Here is an 11613-nt window from a genome sequence, read left to right as displayed (position 1 = left end):
GCAAGACATAATTTGGTGGTTTTTTCAGATGGACCACCAACCATCATTGTGTTTATTGTTGGAACTGAAATTTTGGTCCCACGAGTACCGGCGAAAAATGGACCACTCCAGCAGAGCGCACGCGTACTGGAGCTAGAGCTAAGTACAACTGGGTTCGCCCTGGTGCCCAGAGGACATCGTTCAAGACTCACTACGTAGAGCCATTCACCCATCGGCACGATTTGTTCCCACCTTGGGTTACGGTTGCGTTTCGTAAGATGTCGCAACACCACCGAGTGTTAATGTAAGAAATATCAGTGTAGGATGTTGTTGTGTAATTGTGTAAGTGTGTATGTTGTAATTTATGTAGTGTTCTTGGTGTAGTATATGTGTATAATGTAAAGTGTTCTGCAGCTCACTGTATAGTGGGAAGAATAGCTGCAGAGGCTAGGCCCGTGGGGACGCCAACCCCCAAAGTCTTAAAGAATAAGACTCCCCGTCGGGGAAAACAAAGATGGTACACCAATATATAATACAAAAGGTAAAGTCGATGGGTGGAATATATTGAAGAGTTATATGGAGGAAATGAATTAGAAAATGGTGTTATAGAGGAAGAAGAGGAAGTTGAGGAGGATGAAATGGGAGAAACAATACTGAGATCTGAATTTAAGTGAGCATTAAAAGATTTAAATGGCAGAAAGGGTCCTGGAATAGACGGAATACCTGTAGAATTACTGCGCAGTCCAGGTGAGGAAGCGATTGATAGATTATACAAACTGGTGTATAATATTTATGAAAAAGAGGAAGTTCCGTCAGACTTCAAAAAAAGTGTTATAGTCATGATACCAAAGAAAGCAGGGGCAGATAAATGTGAAGAATACAGAATAATTATTTTAACTAGTCATGCATCAAAAATCTTAACTAGAATTCTATACAGAAGAATTGAGAGGAGAGTGGAAGAAGTGTTAGGAGAAGACCGATTTGGTTTCAGGAAAAGTATAGGGACAAGGGAAGCAATTTTAGGCCTCAGATTAATAGTAGAAGGAAGATTAAATAAAAACAAACCAACATACTTGGCGTTTATAGACGTAGAAAAGGCATTCGATAACGTAGACTGGAATAAAATGTTCAGTATTTAAAAAAAATTAAGGTTCAAATACAGAGATAGAAGAACAATTGCTAACATGTACAGGAACCAAACAGCAACAGTAACAATTGAAGAACATAAAAAAGAAGCCGTAATAAGAAAGGGAGTCTGACAAGGATGTTCCCTATCTCCGTTACTTTTTAATCTTTACATGGAACTAGCAGTTAATGATATTAAAGAACAATTTAGATTCGGAGTAACAGTACAAGGTGAAAAGATAAAGATGCTACGATTTGCTGATGATATAGTAATTCTAGCCGAGAGTAAAAAGGATTTAGAAGAAACAAACGGCATAGATGAAGTCTATCACGGATTTGAATACTAGATCGTGGATACCGGTGTTCTTTGGTGGTTGGGTTTCAATTAACCACACATCTCAGGAACGGTCGAACTGAGAATGTACAAGACTACACTTCATTTACACACATACATTTCATCCTCTGAAGTATTATCTAAACGGTAGTTACCGGAGGCTAAACAGAAAAAAAGAGAGAGGTGTACATGCACTAACTATTTTTTTTCGTGTGTTGGCCCGGCTTGGGGAAGAATATAGTGTAGAGTTTTATCGAACTAGCGCACTAGTCCTGTGTGGTGGTCTAGTCCGCGCGGATATGTAATACCACCTCACCGTCAAGGCCCAGAAGTCTTCTATAGCGTGGCAACCCGGCCTGTCACCCACTTTGAATTGTCCTGCGTCCTTCTTGCCTCAGCGGTAGTTATAAAACTAATAAAATCTTAAAAATTAGTTCCTTAATCTAACTTAAAACTAAGGAAGACAGGCCCTTCAACTGCGGAGAATTCCCAACTCGCGGATGAACTCAGTGAAAATCCGACACGCTGCCCTTACTGCCCACCATGTCGCGGGCCTGTCCAAAATTTATCCCCATGTTTCTATATTTCTCCCGCGCTGATGCGCGAACAATATCATATTTACCGCAGTCGAACAGCACATGAAAATTCATCTCATCGATTCCACACTCGCCGCAGAGCGGACTATGCTTGAGCCCAAGGTAGTACAATTTCTTTTTTAAAATTCCCGTTACCTGACAGAAATTGGGATATAGAATGATCCCAGTCCTGCCATTTCAAATTCATTCGATCTGTTAACATTTGGGAAGAATTCAAACGTGACCAGGCCCGTGGTCTCGTTTTCCCATCGTCGCTGCCAATTTCCAAGCGTAGCTTTTCTTAGTTCTTTGCGAAACGTACTCTTACACTCACCGTTTTTAACCCTTTCTTTTTCCTGTTTAGCCTTCGGTAACTACCGTTTTAGATAATACTTCAGAGGATGAATGAGGATGATATGTATGAGTGTAAATGATGTGTTAGTCTTGTACATTCTCAGTTCGACCGTTCTTGAGATGTGTGGTTAATTGAAACCCAACCACCAAACAACACCGGTATCCACGATCTAGTATTCAAATCCATGTAAAAATATCTGGCTTTACTAGGACTTGAACGCTGTAACTCTCGACTTCCAAATCGGCTGATTTGGGAAGATGCGTTAACCACTAGACCAACCCGGTGGGTACCGTTTTTAACCCGCCGATAAATTTCCGAATGCTTAGTTATAAGGGCATCCATTGGAATCACATCCCCGAGAACACAGGCAAAGCCGCAGTAGATGTCGTTTTATACGACTTACATACTGTGATGAACGCAAGGCGCTGGGTGCCCAATACTTTCTCGCGAACCATTTTCCTCGACATTAGTCTACCCCAGCTATGAGACAGAATAGCTTCAAACACCGCCTGATATAACTCCTTACATGCTTGGACACCCAGGCCTCATTCCCTATTACAAACACTCTTTAAGTTAACTAGGGAGCACAACGCATTATCAGATAGATACCCCCACGTTGTGAAAGAAGTTACATTCCTCACCGATCCAAAACGCCTAAGTACTTAATCTTGTCTGTATATGGAATAGGGACCCCGTCCATTTTTACATTTCTCTGTACCATTTCGTGTTCCGTAGACTAATAATCTTACTCTTGTCAGGCGAAAACTCAAGTTTTGCCTCCTTGCCCCAAGTTGAGATCACTTCTAGGGACGGCACAGGCCCCTGGCTTCGATCTGTATCCTATTCTCACCTTCTACAATTACCATTATATCGTCTGCATATGCGATGCAGGTACACCCGTCACCTAGATTCGAGGTGAGTAGCTTGTTCACTATAAGGTTCCAAAATACCGGACCTAGGATAGATCCCTGCGGGGGCAGCCTTTCGACGGCTCCTGCACAGTTGTGCGACCACTTATAGTAAGTTGGGACTCGGCTGTTTTCAAAGTAGCTTACTATTAAGCCGTATATATTTTATATATATATGTTATATATTACTTAGGAGGATTGCTAGGAAGGATTACGGGCTGTCGGGCCGCCAAATGTACTTGGTGTACCGAGGCGTTTTCGAAAGTATGATCGCATACGCGGCGCCAGTTTGGGCGCATAGGTTGGAAAGAAATAGAGCACTGCTTCAACATTTAAGGAGCGCCCAGCGCAGAGCAATGATAGTATGCACTGGTGTATTTAAAACAACCTCCTACGAGGCTACTACTGTATAGGGAAAGGTTATCCCAATCGATTTAATGGTGAAAGTTCGAGCGGTCATGTGGAAGTTGCGAAGAGGTCGGGAGGCCGAGGCATTTGGGATGCGGTTTCGAGCCCGGGGGGCCAGAACCGGAGCGGAACGGTGATCACAATGCACGGGAACAAAATTTCGTAGAGTTGTCCATCTCCCGTCTGAGGGAGAGGATATGGAGCCTCGCGATGTAGGCGATGGCAGCTTGAATGGCACACCACGACTAAGGGAAGATCCTTGTATAATTTTATACAGGATCTGTGGGATGGTATGCCTCGATTTCGTTTTTAAGGGCGTCGGGTGTCTCAAGTGCTAACCAACCATGTAAACCTGAACTTGTTTCGGTTTCGCCTGGTGGCTGATGAGTTGTGTGTCTGCGGGGAGGTCCAGTCGAACGTGCATATGATGTTCGATTGCCTGCTCTTGTTTAGAGACCGAGCCACCCTGAAACTTAGAGGTCAGGGGAAAACTTGGCCGCTCACAAACGGCGAGTCAATGTGGCGAGAGCCGCATTGTCGGACCGTGGGGGAGTTCCTCGATGAGGTTGCTATGTTCAACCGTCATCGGTAATTTTAAGGGTTTATTTAGTATAATATGGACTCCTACAGCTGTGCTGCTGGAAGCCATCTCTGAGAATATGGCTGGTTATCAGCCAAATTAGCTCCAAGCGCTGTTAAATGGTGGACAGGTACTAGTTGGCATAGAGCGACCGAGGCGTGGCAGCCTAAATTGCTTCCTTTTATTCTTATAACTACGTTAGTTTTAATGGTAACAAGGGGTGCGCCTCCCCGATTTAGTTTTATTGTTGAGAAGTGTGCGATTGGGACTCTTAGGCGGGTGTTGTACGGCGTTTTGGTTAATTTGCTAACGCAAGTTAGGTAGCTGATTAGGAGCAATTAGGATCTAGGTCGGTAAATTGATTTTTAGAGGCACAGTAGCCGTTTTTAGGACGGAACATTTGGTCTATGCTCTAGGGCGACCGAATGGGGTGGTGGTTTGAGAAATTCCAGTTAACCAAAAGCCGTATATATATCTCGAGGATATCCTAGGTCCAGTAGACCATTGAGGTTGTAAGGCCAACAGGCATTATAAAACGTTCCCCTTAATATACAAGCTGATTCCCAACACCATCTTACACCTACTGGGTTTGACTTTGCTCGCTACAAAGACAAGCGCTTCGCACGTGCCTACGACGCGCCTGAATTCGTATTTCCTATCACTTATACCCTCACGAACTCGGAACAGCTTTTCAAGGCGAATAAGACTTGGCCTATAAGACTTCACGACTGTCCGGTCCAAGTCACCAGACTTTAGGATCAGGTCGGAAATCGCCGACTTTCCACTCATCTGTTAAGACAACCCGGGCCAGACACGCAGCATTATAAAGCCTGACCAAAGGGTCTTTCAGCTTACCCCACGCTCGCTTAACTAGTTCACCCGTAATTTCATCAATACTTCGCGCCTTTTTGTTAGGCAGGGAAAAGACCGCAGTCTTAACCTTCTGCACACACCAATCCCCAACAGGGTCCGAGCATCTCCCTCTTAGGAGATGCTCGGACCCTGTAAAGATCCCGGGCTGGAACCCGGGATCTTTCCCGGGTCCCGGCCCGTATCTCGCGGTGAAAGATGTCATCCGTTAGACCGTCATCCGCCGGCAGCAAGGCACGAAGCGCGTAGGATGCAGTACTATTAGCATCTGTAGTGTATTCATTGTCCGCACGAAGGGTTCCCGAGCTACCTTTCGTTTTTAGCACGACTTTATACACCGCGCCCCAAGGATAGCCTCTGTTGTCCAGTTGTCCATAACAAACTTGTGCCATGCAACACGTTCCTTAATAAACACCGTGTTTACAAAGCGGTGTCTGCTAAGCTTGTAAGCCTCTAGCAGAACGGCCCGCCTCTCAGGGTTTCCGACAGCGCTGAAATCGTTTGCGATCGCTGTACATTTCTTTCCGCATTCTATCTAACTCGTTAGACCACCAAGGATAGAATTTTACCGTTCCTGTCGATCTTGGAATGGAAGCCTCCGCAATCTCGATGAATCGGTGGTGAACGCGCGCGCCACCACTGAGTTCGGTATCATCCCTCCGTCGTCCCAATCAGTCGATTGGAGAAGTTCATTAAACTTCCTCCAGTCGGCCTTTCGCGTGATACGATTTCCCTCAAACGAGGTGTCGGCCCTCTCAGCGGGTCCCAAGGAAATTTCAAATGTGATCAGACGATGATTACTAAACAGTTCCTAATGTAGTTAAAAACATTATCGTTGCAAAGCGTGACATCTATATTTGTCCGGCCCAATAAGGTTTCAAAGGTATGAAACCTAGAAGTCTGATTCAGAACAGTGAACCCTGATTCAATGAATGCCTCCTCGTACCTTTATCGTTGGCTCTGTCGCTGTTCCAGAGCGCAAATTTCGCGTTAAAATCACCTCCCACAAACCAATTTTTCCCCCTCGTATACACGAGAAACTAGCCGCCTAACCGAGTCGATATATCTATCAGCCGGGTCTCGATGCTGACAGTAGACGTTTAAACACGAAAACCGTCTCCGCTCCGATTGTGATTTCAGTGCAGACATAGTGCCCACAGTGGAGTACTGCGACACCATGTCGTGCACCCAACCTCGGGTTCACAACATAAGTGGCCGCACAAATGTGGGGCAAACATTTTGCCCCGCGCGGTCTTGGGACCCGATTACGGATACAATACGCCTCTTGAACGAGCACAATGTCCAATTTTAACCTCTCCCCGATTCTCACACAGTTATCCAGGGAAGTCCTGGAACGGGCTACATTAACCTGGCTTATCTTCAACCTATTCATAGGAAGTTTGCTGCAATTCCCTTGCGTAGGCCTTCTTCCTCATCGGACAGTCCTCATTTGATGGTGGCGTGCTTTATATCGTCCCCAGATTTACCAGCTCGTGTGCAGTTCTAGTTTGTGAGCTGGCTCTCATGTAAGATTGTGCAATCCCACATTTTATGTCCTCCCTCTTTACCGCATGTAAGGCAAAGAGGGGCTCGCTTGAACAACGTTTGGCCAGGTGGCCAAGCGCAAAGCACTTGAAGCAGTGCGGTGGAGCCACATGATCCATTACCCTGCAACAGTCGAAGCCGATGAATCGATCCTGACCGCGAAGTAGGTCTCTCAGTCTGGGGAAGCATTCTACCTCCACAGTGTACACATCACGCGCACGACTGTGGCGACGGAATCTCTCGGAGAACTCGTTTCGGAAGTCCTCTTCCGTGATCCCCGACAGGTACTGCGAATTTTTCCGCAGTATCGCTGCCGGGAGGTACTTTTTATTCACGTCCGAGGGAACATTATAAATGAGCACCCTCGGCCCTTTCTTCATTTGGGCTTTGGCCTTAAAACCGGTGTTTTGGCTCATTTCTGGCCGATAACAAGGCTCGTATGAGTCCTTGTTGGTCACCTCAAGCACGACACCGGCAGAAATTTATTTAACACGCCTGACTTGCCAGCAGTCGACGACTGCTGTAGGCCTGAATTCAGACCTATCAGCCTGGCCTGCTCGAGGCACACCTCATCGAATAGGGATCGGATGCCTCTGAGGACGCCGTCCACCTTCTCCAGAGTTTCTCTATTCACCTTGCGTGCCTTGTCACTATCGATGAGGATAAAGACGTTGGCACACATCTCTTCGAGTTTCTCCTTCTGCTTGTACAGAGAAGAAATCTTGCCTACGGGCAGGGTGCTGGATACCGGACCACCCTGTGCCGAACTCGTACCCGGCCCTTCCGGGTTCGGAGTCACCAACGGTTCGTCCTCTACACGAGCCATGGGGAGGTCGCTGCGAACCACACAAGCAGTAGCACGGTCCGAAATGAAATCCATACCGCTGGAGAGGAATTTAAAGAAATGAGAAAAAAGATATAACAAATAAAAATTACGAGAATCGAAGGATTGTCGTTGGTTTAGTCGAGTATAGAATACAAGACTAGATAGAGCAGTTTAAATACGCAAAGAATACGAGTAAAACAAAATTCAATAAAAGACTTTACCCATAATGGGCCCTTGGACGCTCCTGAAGTTAGAAAGCGTGCGCAAAGTCAGTGAGGATGTCCCAGGGCTCACAGGTCCTCAAAGATCCCCCCCAGGACGCCGCATACTCACCGGCCTACCACACTCACTGGATTCCGGTCTTCGAATTTTTTTCTAGGACCGTCACCCTGGCGTAGGCTCTTGTGCACCGGGCAGTCCACGCTGTATGGTAGCGTGTTGTGTATCTCCTTGCCTGACTTGCCGGCCCTTGTGCAGTTTAGGCACCTCAGTTGACTCTCCTGTGTCACAGAACAGTCCCACATCATGTGTCTCTCTTTACCGCAGGTGCGGCACAGAGGTTCAATTGAGCATCGCTTGGCCAAGTGACCGAACGCATAAACACTTGAAACAGTGCAGCGGGGCCACATGGCCGACGACGCGCGACAGCAGCCGAAACCGATGAACCACCGGTCCCGACTGCGCATTAAATCCCGCGTGCGGGGCGAGCAGTCCACCTCCACAGTGTACGCATCACGCGCACGACTGACGCGACGGAACCTCTCGGAGAACTCTTTTTCAAGATTCTCCATCTTAATGCCCGGCAAAAACTGGGCATTCTGCCCCAACAAGGCAGCCGGCAAGTCCTTTTTGGTCACATCGGAGGGCACATCATAAATGAGTACCCTCGGACCCTTCTTCACTGGAGCCTTGGCTTTGATGCCAGCATTGGCCCACGCATGGTCGACAACAAGACTCGACTGAGTCTTTTTCGCAACTTCCAGCACAACTCCACCGGAGATGCGCTTTAGACGCCTCACCTGTAGCATGCCCACTACTTGTCGCAACACATCTTTGGCCTTCTTTTCAAGGTCCGTCATAGTCATCTTATTTCCATCTTCAGGGAACAAGAGGACGGAATACTCCTGTTGGCTGTAATGGCCGGTGGCGACCTCCGCGAAAGAAGGCATTGCTGCCTCCTTCTGCATCGTCACCATCTCCTTTTGCACCGCCCCTTGCACGGACGATGCACTGGCTGAAGTAACTTCAGCCACAACTGCCGCGTTGAGCTCTGTGAACAGAGCCCAGACGCCACCCACTGGCTCCTTCGAGGCCTGCTGGATGCCAGTTACCTGGCCCTACGGCCTAGCGTGTTCGAGGCGCACGTCCTCGAACAACAATCGTATGGCGCGCAAGGAGCCATCGATTTTGCCCATGGTCTCCTTGCTAACCTTCCTCGCCTTGTCCATGTCTAAGGCGACGAAGACTTCAGCGCAGAAGCGCTGCAGCCTGTCCCGCTCAGCGAGGAGGGGAGGCTCTCCACACTGCGAGGTGGGCCGGCTACCGGCCCACCTCACACAATAACATCTTGCTCCGCCAGGGGGGCCACGCTCGCACTCGCACTTATCAGTTGTCATTGACATCGCGTATAAATATAGAGAATAGGAATACAGAAGATAAAATGTAAGAAGTTTGGCAGCAAAAGCTAACAAACAAAAATTTATAGGGCGTACTTATCATAGTTAGCCCTTGAACACTCGCGAAATTAGAAAGCGCGCGCAGAGAGTAAGTGAGGTCATTCTAGGTCGGATAAGCCCCTCACAGATCCCCCTGGACGCCGCATACTCACCAGCCTACCACACTCGGGTTCCGGTCTTCGAATTTCTTCTAGGACTGTCGCCCGAGAGGGGGGTCACTAAACTGAAGGAAAGCCTAACGACTGCATGCGAGAGAAATCAGACCCGGCTCGTATGTTATCCTGAAAGAGGTGCACCGTACACGCGCCTAACATCACAGGGTCCCCTACCGGAATAGGACGGGTAAGTTCGGTGTACGCAGAGCTCGCCATCTGAATGCGCACGGCCAGCCGCTACCCCGCTCATTAGCACAGACATGGCAGCAACTGCTCCTTCCCAGGTTATATTGCGAACCATGAGAGGGGAGAGAAGGACGCCTGGACGCCGCCGGCCTAGCGACCGCCAGCTCCTCTGACCGAAGTCTTTACGAGGGCCGTACCCGCACCGACATTCTTTGCATTGACCGACTCTCGTCCCGCCCCGCTGCCCACACAGCATAAACCGCCGGGGGTACACCTGTACATATACCCGTCGTAGTGCAGGAACTCCTTCCAAGCACCCACCGACGAGACCCACTTCTACGCCGATAGAGTCGTCTGTACACACAGAGGAGAACTCCTCGGGTTCGCCCGCTCTTGCGGACTCAGATCTCCTACCCGTCACCGGGCAGGCGACCAAGATAGCATGTTTTAAACCAAATCTCGTTGACAGGTAGCTTTTCCGGAGGTGAGAAAAACCAAAAACTATTGCAGCGGTAGAAGGTTTCCCAGCTACCAAAGTTACTCTGCGTATCTTAACAGGGCTGCAGCCAAACGAATTTCCGCAGCCCCCAGCGTTCACCGCTACCCACTGTGTCCCTACTTCAGGCGGTATTAGCGAGTTATATGCCCCTTCTGCGACACACTACACGCAAGTGTGCAGGCCGACTTACCGACATAACCCGGGCCCCCGAGCCTACAGCCAAGGTCCGCTAGTGCTCAGTCAATTTTGAGCACTACCGCCCCACCATACTGCATCCGCCCCCTAGGGGCGGATGCAGTATGGGCTTGGAAAGAGGTAGCCAGCCTAACTCAACAAAACAAAGATAGAGCCCTAACTTTACTCTAGGAAGAGAGACGCCGTTGCCCAGCGGAGACCACGTGGAGGTACCTCTCAGCATGACCAGAAACACGGAAAAACTACCCCAGGGGCTCCTAACTAGCCGAGCCCGCTCGAGAGCGAGCACGTATAGCTTCGGAGTCCCAGACAGGAAGGAAGAAAAATAGAAAGATAGAACATGTGTAAATGTAACCAGGCCGGTTAGTGTATTTAGATGTGCATGCAAGCTATATTATTATTATTATTATGCTTTTACGGCCAACATGGGACCACTTAAGTCAATTTTAGTTGGATCTTTTCTGAGAAAAGCGTGTTATTTTACTCTTTCGAGCTGCCCAGTATTTCTTCATCCGTTCAGATCTTGCTTTCTTTTCTTCATCCGTAAACACCCTCTTCGTTGTATTTTGTCGTTTGTCTGTCTTTTGTTTAAATCTAATGCTTTTATCTTTTAGCTTTGTAATTTTTCCAGTTTTATTCTGTAGGTCAATCAGGGAAATTCCCAATTCTTTCATATCTTCTCTAATTTCTTTGATCCATCCTACTTCTAGCTTTTGGAAGCAGAGCTTTTCAATGATATTTCTTGACGGTCTTGTTTCCGGTGTCCTTATGAGATGACCAAAGAAAGAGATTCTCTTTTTCCGCATAGTATCAGTAACAGGCTCTATTTCTCGATACACCACCTCATTTGGCACAATCCACCATCGGCCTTCTTTATGGTGTTTTTTATCGATACACGTTCTGACAATTCTCCTCTCTATTTTCAGAATTTTTTCAATTCGGTTTTTCTGAGTAATTTTGAAAAGGGTCTCGCTTCCGTAGGTGACTTCTGGCTGTACTACAGTGTTATAATGTTTAAGTTTTGTTTTAGCAGAAAGGCATTTTTTGTTATATGTTGACAGAGTTAATTTTTGGGATTTAATCATTTTATTTGTCCTGTTTTGCCATGTCACTTTTTCATTTAAATTATAAGTTATTATTTCCCCTAGATATTTAAATTGTTTTACTATTTTAATTTTCTGATTGTTTACCGTAATGTGCTCTATTACCATTAGTGATCTATGGCCATTAGTTCAGTTTTTTCGAAAGAGATATGAAGCCCTATCTTTTGTGCTAGGTTTTCAAGGCTCATGATTTGTGTTTTGGCTTCTTGAATATTATTTGCTAAAAGAGCGAGGTCATCTGCAAATCCTAGGCGATTTAGTGTGATGGAGTTTTTCTTAGTACCCGTTTTTATA

Source organism: Lycorma delicatula, chromosome 1, assembly GCF_047948215.1.
Source record: "Lycorma delicatula isolate Av1 chromosome 1, ASM4794821v1, whole genome shotgun sequence".
NCBI classification, from domain to species: Eukaryota; Metazoa; Arthropoda; class Insecta; order Hemiptera; family Fulgoridae; genus Lycorma; species Lycorma delicatula.
Note: the sequence above shows the minus strand (reverse complement) of the source record.